Below are 13,965 nucleotides of genomic sequence, written 5' to 3'. Positions count from 1 at the left end.
ACCTGGGATAAAATATTCAGTGCCCAAAAATGAACAAATATGTTTGTATTTCTATGCAACATGGGAGTAGACTTCATATGTTTCTATATAATATATATGACTGTGTGTTTTAATCTGTCTGTCAGTGTTTTTATAGTTTTTCAGCAATGTTGTAACTTTGCAATTCTTCTAAGAAAATCACCTCAGATTCTAGTGCAGTTTGTACTGTGTATGCTGTCTTATGCATGGGATTCCACTGTCCCCTTAGTGAGGAATTTCCTCTTCTCTTGTGTTAGTATCAGAGTAAAAGGAACTGTGATATCTAGGCCTTTGCTTTCCATGTGTTTGCACTTGGGTATCAATCACAATTTTCCCTTTCTTGAGTTTTCATTGTTCAATTAGAATTTTTGAAAATAACTTAATTTGTTGCATCGGTCTCCCTAGAAACTTGATGTGTTTGTGCTTTTCAGTTTTCAATTAATGAAAAATGTAAATACACTCTTGTTTTTAAGTAGTCCTTTTTCACTAGATATTTGTTTACCTCTTTATAGTTAAAATATTTTTTTCCCAATGAGTGAATCGGTGTGTATATTTTAAAAGAAACCTTACTTTTTATTTTTCTTATTGTAACAGTTATATTCATTGCAGAGAATTTAGAAAATAAGGATAAACACAGTAATAACTTCACAATGGCCTCTAATCTCACCTGGAGATACAGTTGTAAGGATTGAAATTGAGAATTACAAGTCCTCTTAAATTGTTCTTCTTTTTCAAGTACGATTTGGTTACTGAGACCCTTGAATTCCCATATGAATTGTAGCAGCAGCTCGTCAGTTTCTGCAGAGGAGCCCGCTGGGATTGTGATCGAGACCATGTTGAATATACGGATCGCTTTGAGGAGCACTGCCATTCCAAGAGCTCTGACTTCTGATCCAGGAATATGGGTGGTGTGTCTGTCCAGTTATTTAGGTCTTCTTTAATTTTTTTTTCAACAATGCTTTGAGTTTACAGAGTTTTATTTTACTTTTTGTTTTTTGCCTTTATACTGAGGACAAGTGTGCAAGGTACCAGAATCAGAAGTGTATTTGAGCCCCGCCACTTGCTGCCACAATGTTCGCTGCCCTCTTGCTTCACCCGCTCTACAATCTTGCACAGAATAGGACCTCAGTAACTCTCTCTCTCTCTTGAATGATTGTATGATTGTTGGATGATGCTTGAGAGTCCTTGTGATGATTTTATTTCCCCAGCCTTTCCCCAATTCTTTACTATGCCCTTTCTCTTCCTTTCCTCCAGCCTGGGTTTCAGTCTACCTGTGGCATTGATTTTTCTTGTCTGTAGACACTACCTTTCACTGGTTCACGATCATTTTACATGTGGGCTGTGGAAAATTGCTAGATGTCAAGAAAGAGCCAATCGATTGCATGCTAGTATTTTTAGAGTGTGTTACTGTTTTATCGATTGAAATTAAATCAGGCTGACCCCCTGAGCCCTCCCGTGAGCTGTTTTCGCCTTCCTACAGGTGATACTGCTCTGGTTGCTGAATGTGCCCTTTCCCCAGACTTGGTTTTGGAGTTAAGTCACCATCAGTGGAGCCCTCTCTTTAAAAGATGAAGAGAACATTTGCTCCTTCTCCCTGGTTGGGGACTTGGATGAGATGAGGTACCAGATAAAGAATGGAGCCCCACCTCATTCTAACATCCGCTCGTTCCATTCCTTTCTCCAGGGAAAAAGAGTACAATTCAACACTATAAACATTGATTGTGAGCTAATGAGATAGACAGGACAACAGATCATTTATTAAATATCCTTTCATGCCAGAAACAAATGTATTATACACACAAAAAGCACGCAAAGCACGGTAGTAACGTGATTACACACGTGGGTCCGAGTTCGAGTCCTGCTCTGGAGTGACCAGTCCTGAGAGATGGAGAAATGTTAGGTCAGCTTAGCTTCTCCCGGACTTGTTTGCTGTCCTGCAAAGACGGGCTTGCTAGGCGTCCCTCCCCCTTAGAGGTGCTGTGGGGTGTAAATGGCGCGTGGGCAGCCCGAGCACAGCTGCTCATTCCTCGTAAGGGCAGGATAGCATCGCTTTTGTGATTACGGCTTTAAGACCGTCCCGTGTAGACTCTTACTGCTCCGAAGGGATGCCTTGTGGTTTGGAGATGGGATTCTCACTTCTGTAAATACCCAAGGATTGTGTTATTGGGCCGTGCTGATTTGAATCTATTCTTTAGAAAGTACATATTGTAGATATATTTTTCAAGCATGCATGCTTTTTTCTTTTATTATTTATAGTTCTACCGTCTCTCTTGGTGTGACTTTTCATGGAATCCAGGAAACAGTCCTAAGCCACCTGCCTCTTCACACTTCTCCGTGGTGGTTTTCTTCCCTGACTAGAAGAGGGTTCTGCATAGGAAATTTTCTTTGTTCCCCTTTTCTTGGAGTCTCTCTGTCTGTCTGCCCAACTCTCACCTGTCCATCTGTCCATTTATCTACCCACTGAATCTTCTGACATGTTCCAAAAAGCATTTCAGGCAGCTTACAGAAGAACAGATACCAAATAAACAGGTGAGAAAATGGGTCCAAGTTCAGACAGTGAGGCTAGGAGGCAAGCCTGTGTGAGGGTTGCAGGCATGAGAGACACGCGTCTGCCCTGTGACTTATAAGATCGACAGCAAGAGTGTGCCTGAGGCTCCCAGCAGACACAGGGAAACAGGGTTTGTGGGAGATGCTCACTGGCTGCGAAATAAATAAGTGGCTGAGGAGATGCCCAGCCTTTCCAGCTACTAAGGCTTAGGAGAATATTTTGAGTTTCTTCCAAAATCAGAGTATTGCATCTTTTCTTTTTTCAGAGTTCTATGTACAGTTGGTTACATTCTATACCTGGAAATTTCTCCAAAACTGCTTCCCACATGAGTCCCATGGCTCGGGAATGGGGTGGTTCTGCTCATTGACGGGGGTTGGTCAGAAACAGAAAATGACAGCCTCAAAGGAGCCTGGGATTTGTCAGTTATGTTTTGTCAGTACTGTAGAGTTCAAACTCTTTCACAGTATCTCTCCATCTGAGGCGGCAGCGTGCTCTCTTACCAGCATCAGGAGCTCAGGACCACAGGATGGTGCGGGCTGAATGCACTGCCGTCAAGACAGCTGTGCTAGTCACTGCAGGTGTGGTTCTTTTACATACGGCATTTCATGTTCTTTACTAGAATGTTTCAACAGGGAGTTAATTAACTGAGTCAATTCACATTTAATAAATATGATGCTTTGTTAAAAAGACAGTTATAGGCAGAATATAAGCTGTGAAGACTTTAAAAACGGTTTCATTACTGAAATTTCTGTAGGGAAGATACACAGTTTATCTTATTTATTCCTCTCTTTTAAAGTAACAAAGAAACAAGACAGAAAAGGCAGAGGATGGTTTCTGTTCTTCCTCTCCGCTTGCAGGTGCCCTCACCTCCAGTAGCATCCATCCAGACACCAGCACTGACACTGGCCGTGCTCAGAACTGCCTCAGACCTGAAGACACAACTGACAAATAGAAGGGGGCCACGCCCTGTTACAGCAGGTGCTCTCACTTTGTGGGTCCTTATGTAACTGCACGATGTTAATCAGGATCGCCCGTTCTACATTGAGTAGCGCTGCTGCGGTGTCTCCTAGTTACTTGTTTCTGTAAGTATTCATGTATTATTCCCCAATGCGTGGTACTACACGCCTAAAAATGCTTTTTTCAGATGAAAAATAATTTGCATTTAATATAATAAGTCTGAAAAAAGGGGCAAAATAGTCTATCCTTGTCCCGCTACTCAGAGATAATAATTAACATTTTAACATTTATTTTCTGTTCTTTTCGTCAGTGTGTATCAGCTCTGTCATAAAAACCAGTGAGCACTCTGTCCCTGTTTACTGTGCGGAGATCTCCATTTTCCATTCGGCTTATTACATGTTTTTCTACAATATTCTATCTCCCCTGGCATGATTTTTAATGACCAGTGTAGCATTCTGTCTTAAGGAATGCATCGTCCATTTTACTTCGGACTTAAATAAACTTTTACATTCCAAGTATACTTAACTGAAATACTGAAAAGAGAACTGTGGTGGTACAGGAAGGCCCCTAACTCCCTTCCCATTATTTCCTGAGAGTAAAAGCTGTGGAAAATTTGGTATATATATTTCATGACCTTTAGGCCTATGAGATACATATATATACACATATGAGAAATCAATGTATAGGTGTGTGTATATATGATTTATTTAAAAATGAGACCATACTATATGTTTTTCTGCAGCTCGCTTTATTCACTCAGGGGTATATCATAGACGTCCTCCCACTCCAGACTCACCCGGTCCTTTCAGATAGATTGGAGGGGTCTCCTGATGTGCGGGTGTCGTCTCTTGTCCACGGACACATTTGGTGGGAGAGTGCTGTGGACAAGGCCCTGTACCACGGCGAAACACTGGCTCCCTCAGCGCCCGCAGCTCGCCTTGATTTACCGTAACATTGTCTTAATGGTGGACAGTTAAGTTTTCTCCACTTTCCACTGTCAGAAAGAATGTTTGACTTGCATCCTTCTTGTACAGACATTCCTGTGATCTTGTATGTATATTCCTTTAGTTAAGGCTTCTGGAAATTTAGTCCCTGGATGTGACACTTACATTCATCACAGACTCCTTTCAAGTGACTCTAGAAATTCCTTCTCCATTGGGGAATGAAAAAATGCACAATTACTTATGTAACCAATTCTCTATCGCTGGATATGATTTCACTTCAGTTTTTCTTCCCACCTTTGTAAACAGTGCTGTGTAAATGCCCTGATGGATACATCTGTTTCGACTGATTGTTTTTTTTCTAAAGGAAACGATTCCTGGAAGTGGAGTTGAGTCAGTGTGTATGTACGTTTTTCAGAGTTTACATATCCATTGATATGTCATCCTCTGAAAAAGTCGCTTATGATTTGTTCTCACACAGATGGACACTAACTAGAATATCTTAAAAATATTCGCCAATATGATAAGCAAAACTGCTTTTTCATTGTTTTTGTTTGCATTTGATGACCAGTGAAGTTTTGAGCTTTTTTCACTCATTAGCCTTTTGAATTTTTTAAAATGAATGATTCATTTTGTCCTTTGCAAACATTTAAGTGAGGGAGCTTCTTGTTGCTTTGTGACATCTCTTTGTATGTTATGAAAATTTACTTCGTGACTTCATCAACATGTATCACAGAGCTTTTTCTTGTCATTTCTTTCCTTTCATTTAGTTCAGAAAGTTTTTTATTCTTGTTGTGGCTCAAACTACTCTTAAGATAGTAAATGTCTTCCTTATGGGTTTTATCTTTGACATTCTTAGAAATACTTCCTTATAATGGAATAAATCTCTTCTGTAGGTTTTTTTAATCTCTAAGGTGGTGATTGTAATAGTACTTGTTATAGTGAGGAGAAGTTGAGTTAATAAGAGCAAAGGGTTGTATTTGCTGTTATTAGTACTTTTTAATATTTACATCACTATGTGCAATTTATCTTGTGGTCATTATGACAGGAATAGAATTTATTCTTTCTAGGTGATTCTGATTGTCCCAGGACAATTATTGAATTCATACTTTTCTCTTTGATTTGAAATCCCACCTGTACAAAATAATTACATACACTAGAGTCTCATTTTGAACTCATGGTTCCTTTCTGTCAATCTCCCTTCCTTACTCCAGCACCATATGTTACATATTGTAAAAATTTATTTAATCACTGGCAGTCTGATTTTTTTTTGATTCTTTTCTTCCATCCAAATTTTCTTGTCTAGTATTATGACTTTATTATTCCTGAAGAGTTCCAAAATATTTTGTTCAAGTTAAAAAAAATCAGATTGGAATTTTCATGGGAGTTTTTAGTAAGTTTTGAATTATTCTTAGGAGAACTTACATCTTTACAAAACTGCTTTCCTCCATGCAATATGTTTATGTCTCTACATTCATACCTCTTACTTTAACACTCAGTATAGTCCTGAAGTTACTCCATTTAGAACATGGGCATTATTTTTGAATTTATTCCAGTTTATTGTTTATGTTTTTGTTAATTTTGTGAGAATTTTTTGCTATTATATATTTAAATGCTTAAAACTGACATTTAGAAAGGAAGATTCGGTTTGTCAATACTCAATTTGTAACTTGTCATTTAAAATTGTAAGTATTAAGCACTTGTTCCAGAATCCTTTCTTTTCTGTTTTTAAAAATTTGTTTCCAAGATTCTCAAAATGGTCATAGCTAAGTAGTAGTATAGGTGGGGAGACAGATGGAGAGAGGTAGTGTGGCTCATGTACAGACTGTGAGCAGTTTCATGGCTGCCTTTAGGCTGGAGAAGCCGCAGAAGAGCCCAGGTTAGACCGGGGGTGGCTTTGTATGCACTTGAAAGCCAGCTTTCCTGCCTGTATGGTGAAGCCTGGTGGGCGTGGCAGGTAGATGATCAAGGTCCGATGGAGGTCATTGGCTGCACAGAGCGCTGTGTCTGTGAGAACTGGCTAACATTACCATGGGAAATGCTTGGCGCCAGGAACACTGCAGGGGAGCTGGGGAGCCTGTGTGTTAAGGATTTTCCAGTCCTGGGAGTGGGAAGAGCAGACTCTGCATTCAGATCTGAGTTTGAATTCATCCTCTTTAGTTTACTGGTCCTCTGACTTTTGTCAAGTTATACATCCTCTTTGAACTCCTGTTTTCTTGTCTCTCAAAACAGGAGAATTACGGCCTGCTGCTAGAGTGTTTGATCAGTGTAAATGATTTGTGTGTATAAGATGCCACGTACAGCCACAATCTCAGTGAGAAATGGGCTGTCGCCTCTTCTTCTGCAACTCAGTGCTCGATAAGACATCGGGGGAAAGCCAGTCCCTAATTTGTTGTGATGCAATGAGGAACAAAATTAACGTCTTGCCTTTCCCTAGCAGTATTCTTACTTCTTTGTTTCATTTACCTCTTTCCTCCTTTACTCTCCCCTTTCACCTCCTCCACCAAAAGAGACTGAGACTGTCTGAGAACACTACATTCAAATTACTTTAAATGTTGGCTCATCCCCATGAAATTACAGTGACATTAAAAAAAATCTGTACACATCCCAGACGATTATATTTGATTTATACACACACACACACACACACACACACACACACACACAATCAGGATGCCTCCCGTTTGCTGAAGGAGAAGGACCACTTTTTCTGAGTTTTCATTCACTGAGCGTGAGAGGAAAGTCTCTTAAGCAGAAATTCACCTGGCTTCGTGCATGGTTTTTTAAATTGGATTTCTGCTTTGTGTCCATAGAAATATTCTCCTATTAGAAGAGGGGAAGTGGAGACATAGATATTCTGCTGAGATATTGGTGTCATCATATTTGAGTTGGAAAGGACTTATGACAGCATAGAGTTGTAACTTTTTATGGGTGAGAATCCATGATAGTGTAACTTGGACAAGAACCCGGGTCTTCTGTCTTCGTGTCCACGTGGATGAAGAGGCAACTGGGTGGGGGATGGCAGGGATCCTTCTTGCTTGAGTTCCAGGGTCTTGCTAGTTTTCATTGTTCAACTGCCTTTAGTTTATGTCCATGTGGCCTCTCATGGGAAGGTCACTATGTCCTGATAGATTGAGTTTCTAATCAGCAAAAAGGTCTGGACCCACTAATGGTTCCCAGAGATTTTCTGCTGACCTGCTGACACTTTATATACATGAGACCTAAGAAATTGCTGGATATAAAATCTTTAATGTTATCGTTTGCCCTCGAGTTCCATAGGAATGGAGTGCTGTCTCAGGCTGTCTAAGGCTAGATCTGAACAAATATAGGGTGATAGGCTGCGCAGCTGGACCCTCCCCAGTCTAATGGGATTTCCACCTTAGTTTTTAGAATCAGGCAGATTAGTTCAAATCTTGCCTTTACCATTTATTAGCTTTGTGACCTTGAGGAAGTAACTTTACTTTTTGAGGGACCAGTTTTCTTTATCTGTAAATAAGTTCAGTATTTATTTTAGGGTTTTTGTTTTAGAATTGAATGAATCAATTCCTTCATTTATTCCTAAAATACAGATCACATGGTTCTATGCTGGTGCCTTATTAGTTGATTACTAAGGGACTCAGCAGTGAGAATGTGGGTGAGGACCCCTGGATAATAGAGCTTATATTCCAGGATATGCTTGTAAAAGACTGGATTGCAGTGGATTTTTATTAAATGTCCACTCCATTCCTAATCCCCATTGATTGTGTATATATCTTTATACTAATATATGAACAATTTTTTATTGCAATTTAAGTCTCTGTAGTATTTAAAGTATGTAGCTATAACAAAAATACGTGAAATAAAATTATCTGACTTTTATTTTCTTTTCAATAAGCAAAACAAAATAAAATAGAAAAGAAAAGAAAAAGTTTTGAAGGAGTAGAAATAATTTTATTTCCGTGGAATCAACTCCCTATGTTAGGTTTTTCGGTTGTGTTCTTAAACAGCATATAAAATTGACAGGTTTTGTGTTCAGTGTTGATAGCTGGGTGAGTATAGTTTCTTTTTGTGGTTGTCTTTGATGAATTATTTGCACTAGATCTTAAGTAATGTGCATGTTACATATTGGAAACGAGGAAACATTGGAGACATACTACCTCCAATGCAGTCATTTTGTTACCGAGTCCAAACTCATTCTGCTCACCAAATGACAGGCCAATAAACCGGGAGATGAGGTGTTGGAGCAAGGAATAGTGACTTTATTTGCAAAGCTGGCAGATCCAGAAGATGGCAGACTGATGTCCTGGAGAATCATCTTCCACAAGTCAGAATTGAGTCTTCTTTTATACTAAAAAGGGGTGGGGTTTTGATTGGTTGTTGGAAACTTCTTGCTGTATGAATTGCTTGTCCTTTGAATCCGCTGTTCTTGCAGCTGTCCATGCGGATCAAATCATGTTGCCCCTGTGAAAACTCCAAAAAAAAAAAAAAAACAAAGGTTATTCTCTATTTTGCAACTTGCCATCTCTACATAAGTGCAGATGAATTAGCATCCTTCAAGATCACGGCCAGGAGAATAGGCTGTCCTGGATATTTCAGTCTAAAGGCAACTTTCTTTTACAAATGGTGCAGAGCTAGGAAGTCTGAGCCTAGAAAACAGGGCAGAGGGTTAAAGCCAAAGGAACAGACCTAACATGGGGTCAAAATTGTTCTTTTCTATTACAATTCCCTTTTCTGCTTCATAGATAATTTTAGTAAGAAACATGAGCAATTTTGTATTTTTGCTTCTTAATAACCGATAAGTGGGCCAACTATATTTTTGTGAGCAGAGATGCTGTGCGGGCATAGGGGTCACAGCACACTCTTGTTGGGGGTGGCCGACCCTGAAACATGTCTGATGCCACGTGAGTGTTGGTGAGGGTCCCCCTAGCCAGCGGCACTCTTCAGGAAGTAGCATATGTGCTTTGACTTCTTGAGACCACATTTTCGGCTGCAGGAAATTTTTTCAGATACTGCGATTGAAAAATCACTCCAGCTGGGGATAATTAGGGAAAAAAGGAAAAGGAAAAAGGGTTTGGAGTAGAGTAGAAGAGAAGGACATAAAATCACGGAGCCTGAGTGCTTGGCAGCGGGGCCTCGGGAGAGAGGATAGCAGAGGTGGGGAGGGGCCTGACCCCGGAACCAGCTCCTGCACCTGTCCCCGTGCCCAAGCCACGTAGCTTCCAATGGGCCTGGGACACCTCTCTGGGCTGGATGTCACCCTGTGCAGAACCTTGAAAATCGAATGTAAGGGGTGGGCAGCACTCACCTAGGGGGTCCCTGTGGATTTCAGTCAAGTTCACAGTGCCTTTTCTGGTCATGTGCCTTCACTTGTCCTTTATCTCAGGATCTGAGGAGGAGGAGAAAGGAACTCAGGTAGAGATCCAGGAAGATATCCAACTGTGTTAAGAGAGGACAGACACAGTTACAAGGGGACCGAGGACACTTGCAGCAAAGTAAAATGACTTCACAACTATTGCTTCAGAGCTGCAGGTGTGAGAGAGCCTAAGCCTGTTTCAGAGTGCAGGGGACAAGCGAAAAGGAATGGCAAAATTTACACTGAAATTTGAAATTTTGTTAAATAGCCTGCTACTGTTGCTTGTATCACTTGAATGAATGTAGGCATATTTCTGTGGGCATTTATATGTTCACTCAACCCCACCAGCCACTCTTGCCCCCATCGGGGATGGGCTTTCTCAAGCACAGTTCACCTCCTGCTTCGGTGGGCCACGCTTCGGGTCCTCGCCTGGGGCCGGGCTGCTGCAGGGCACTGAGTCCCTGAGGCACGGCCTGTGATACACGACAGGAACATCTCTGCTATCGACTGAGGGCCTCCTTTTCCCCCTGCAGTGTAAGAATTCCGGTGACTGAGTTAGAAGCATGTTTCCAAGCTGTCCGTGTCCTCGGCATCCAGAAGCGGAGCCTGGAAGCTTCCGAATTTCTCCAGAATGCAGTCTACATTCACCTTCGGCAGGTGAGTGTATGTCCTTACACAAGTGGAGGAATTACTGCAGTTTTCCTGGAACTTACTCACCACTAGTCCATCTGATTTTTCTGTGCTAGGATTCAGTATGGCCTGCTAAAAAATCTGGAGTCAGATCTTGAAACCCTGATGAAGAGGATTATTTATTTTATTTCACTATATGATAATCTTTTACTTTCAAAATTCAGAATTTTTGGTTCTTTCAGGCATTTTTGCGGGGGTTGGCAAAACAAATTTGCTCTTACCGTCTTTGCGACCTGTTGCTTTGTGCCTCTCACCTGTCTTCTGTCACTTGTGAGGCAGTTCCATTTGTGACCCTGTCCGGGTTGTTCATGTTATACAACATAAAGTCTGTAAAAGTAGAGTCCCTTTTACTCCGAAGACATTCCACAAATAACTCCTTAAATCTGGGTGTGGTTTTAAGAAGACAGAATCATTAGAACATGTAATTGCAGGTTGCTAGTGCAAAATCCCCAAATCAATAGTCTAGCTCAACATCTAAAATCTTTCTAATCTACCTTGGATTTGTATGGATAAGTGAAGCAATTTGCTAAGAATTGAACACCAGGGTTAGAATACAGGCTGGTGTAGCTCAGCAGGTCCTCCTGAGCCAGCGCTGTGCCAGAGGGCGGGGCCGAGGGAGAGGGCGGGGCTTAGGGAAAGAGGAGGGCCAAGGAGGAGGGGGGTCCTGCCCTCCCTGAGCTGACAGTTTCATGGCAAACACCTTCACCATGTGAAGAACTTGGAGTTTCTTCTAAGAACACTAGGTTTGAAAAGAGTCATAAAAGAACGGGAGTGACAAAATCCAATTTGTCTCAAGTAGGGGAGAGCAGCTGGAAGGCCACTTGGGAGACTCGTGAGTCCAGGTGGGCAGTGTTGGTGGCTTCTACCTGAGCGGTGGGACAGTCAGTGGGACAGTCACCGGGAAAAAACGAACAGATTTTAGGCATGTTTAGATGGTAAAAATGAAAGGATGAATGATGTCTGTGAAGGTAGGATGGAGTAAGGCCCAGGTTTCTGGGTGGATTAATGAGGTAAATGATGGTCCTGCTGTGCTCTGAGGAGGGAAAGCTGCAGAGGGAGCTTTGGGGGAACCCTGATGAGTTCAGCTGTGGATAAAGTGAAAGGCTGTTAAATGTGTGGTCTGGGAGCTCAGGTGAGAGCCAGTAGCGAGTAGGGGGAGGGGAGAGAGACGTTCAAGTCATTTTGTCTTGTGAGCATACAAATACTTATCAGTAATGATACACTTACGCCTCTATATTCTGGATTTAACACCCATTAACATTTTGTTATATTGACTGCAGAGTTTCCTAATATTTTTTAATAGAAATAAAATAAATAGAAACAAAATAGTGGAGTTAATAAACATCTTAGAGTTGATGTGTGTCCTTCTATGTATTTTGATACCTCATCTGTTTATAACCATAATCTATAAAAAGTTAACTAGTTTAGCATAAGTGTTAAACAGAGGGACGTGACACACAGTTTTGGGGCTTGAAGCTGATCTTCTCGGGCAAATTATGTAGCCTCTCTGTACATTTGTTCCATCTTCTGTGACTGCCCCCTGGCCCCTCATCACAGATGATTTCCTAGACTAGATGATGGGAGGGAGGCTGCTGAAGGGAGTAAAAAGTGGCAACTGCTAGGGACACTTAAGAGAGAGACAAAAAGGGATTAAAGTCAATAAACTCAGTACAAACAAATACTCTCAAAAGAGAAAGAATCCTGCAGTGTTTTGAGCCACTTAGCATAAGGGAAACAAAATCACGTGGACCCAAAGCTCTTGAGCATGTGAGTATTGTGGGTGGGAATGTGTCATCAGAAAAGGGTTGAGAAAAGGTCTTTTGGTTTCCCTTGACGTTTCCATTAAGGATGGGGAGCAGAAGTGAAAACCCTCAGCTTCAGTGGAAGCTGCTGTTTTGTGTGAAACTGACCAAACTTTGGAGACCAGTCATCAGCGGTGCTGGCAAATGAAGAGATTTCGGGATTGGGTGGGGCACTTGCTGTGACTTCCAGGTGACCTACTGGCTGGGGGCTGTGAGGCGGGCAGTAGGTTTGCAGGGAGACCCGGGCATAATCCCTGGCTCTGAGGCTGCTGGTCTGACTAGCAGACCTGGGCACAGGCAGTCCTAATGGGGCAGCTCGGGATGTGGCCTGGGACACCTGCCGTGCTGAGGGGGAGAAGAGCGCTTCCCTGAGGGGGTGTCCCTGCGGAGAGTGGAAACATCCTCCTAGGGGAGGAAGAGCCTCTGAGCAGGGTGCTGGTTGCACAGGCAAGACCACCCTGAGCACTGAGGGTTTGGGGAGCCGGAAGTCACACAGTGGCCCGAGCAGCCTTGTTCCTGAGAAACTAGAGGGAGAAGAGGCTGAAAAGTCAGGCTAGGGTCAGACACTGTGGTGGGTTATGAGTGACAGTAAAGGACTGGTCAGGCAGGCACGAGAGAACCCTGTGGGTGTCCCAGCTGGAGCGTCATGCCAGAGGGTGGAGCTGAGTTATAGACTTTGCCACTTATTAGCTGTGTGACTTTGAGCAAGATCACCCCAACTCTCTATATATACCTTCATCTGTAAAATGACACAGTGACAAGCTCGTGTCATCAGAAGGCTTAGTTTAGCTCTGATCCTCTGTGTCCAGTCCTGTCAGTGCTGCCCTGCAAGCTTCTGCAGTGGCTGCTCTTACCCTGAGATGGGAGGGCATAGAGTGACTTTTTAGCGCCCGAGGGCAGGAAGGGGTTGCTTTAAAAACAGACAGGTAGCGGCCTGCAGCTGCAGGCCTGCAGGCAGTTTGGTTGATGGTCCTGGAGAGGACTTTGGAGGCCTTAGCATCGTCATAAGACTTGTTTTCCCTTTGGGGCCAGAATTGCCTATGCAGATTAATGTGGAAAATTTGGGCTTCTGGCAAAGCTGTTTTCAGAGATGGTAATATACATAACATATCGTAGAAAATATAATGCTTTTATTTAATCTGTGGGACTTTGCAGCTGTTGGGAACACCTCTGTTGGCCTGGTCTCCACGGAGGGCACTAGGGGTCGGCAGAGCGTGCGGGAGGGCAGGTAGACTGCAGTGCTGCTGCGGGGTGTTCTCCCGAGTAGAGCACTCTGCTGAGTTGACTCTTCTCTGAGTTTGGTTGCCAGATGAGCAGACAGCAAATTAATGAGTTCTGGTGGGATTGTATAATGACAGAAAGAAAGAGGGACCCGTAGTTTTTCTGGACTAGAACACGCTTTTGGTTCCTGATCCAGTGTGTTCCATTACAGAATTGATGAGTTGTGTCTATTCTGGGACTTGTCGACTGAAAGAAATGTGTAGCCTGAAAGTTTAGAGTTACACTTTATTAGGCGGGAGGACTCGAGGCGGGATGACAGCCTTCAAATCTGTCTGAGGGACTGCTCCCAAGAAGTAGGGGAGGATCTAGGATTATATAGGAGCTTTACAACAAAGACCAGGGAGTTGGAATAATAAAAGATTGCTTGTTATCTAAAGAAATCCAGGCATCTCAAGT

At 42.3% G+C, this 13,965-nt stretch overlaps 1 long non-coding RNA gene across 1 annotated transcript in view; it reads left to right on the top strand.

The window, feature by feature from the left end:
• Positions 1-2,950: 2,950 nt before the first annotated feature.
• LOC141574273 (uncharacterized) overlaps positions 2,951-13,965 on the top strand; it is a 61,105-nt gene continuing 50,090 nt past the window's right edge. Inside the window, exons 1-3 of the long non-coding RNA XR_012501186.1 lie at positions 2,951-3,144; positions 3,424-3,648; positions 10,330-10,453. This is a non-coding gene — a long non-coding RNA (uncharacterized LOC141574273). The remainder of the gene's footprint in view (positions 3,145-3,423; positions 3,649-10,329; positions 10,454-13,965) is intronic.

The sequence above is a fragment of the Camelus bactrianus genome, chromosome 20 (assembly GCF_048773025.1).
Source record: "Camelus bactrianus isolate YW-2024 breed Bactrian camel chromosome 20, ASM4877302v1, whole genome shotgun sequence".
Classification (NCBI taxonomy): Eukaryota; Metazoa; Chordata; class Mammalia; order Artiodactyla; family Camelidae; genus Camelus; species Camelus bactrianus.
This window is presented reverse-complemented; position numbering and strand designations above follow the sequence as displayed.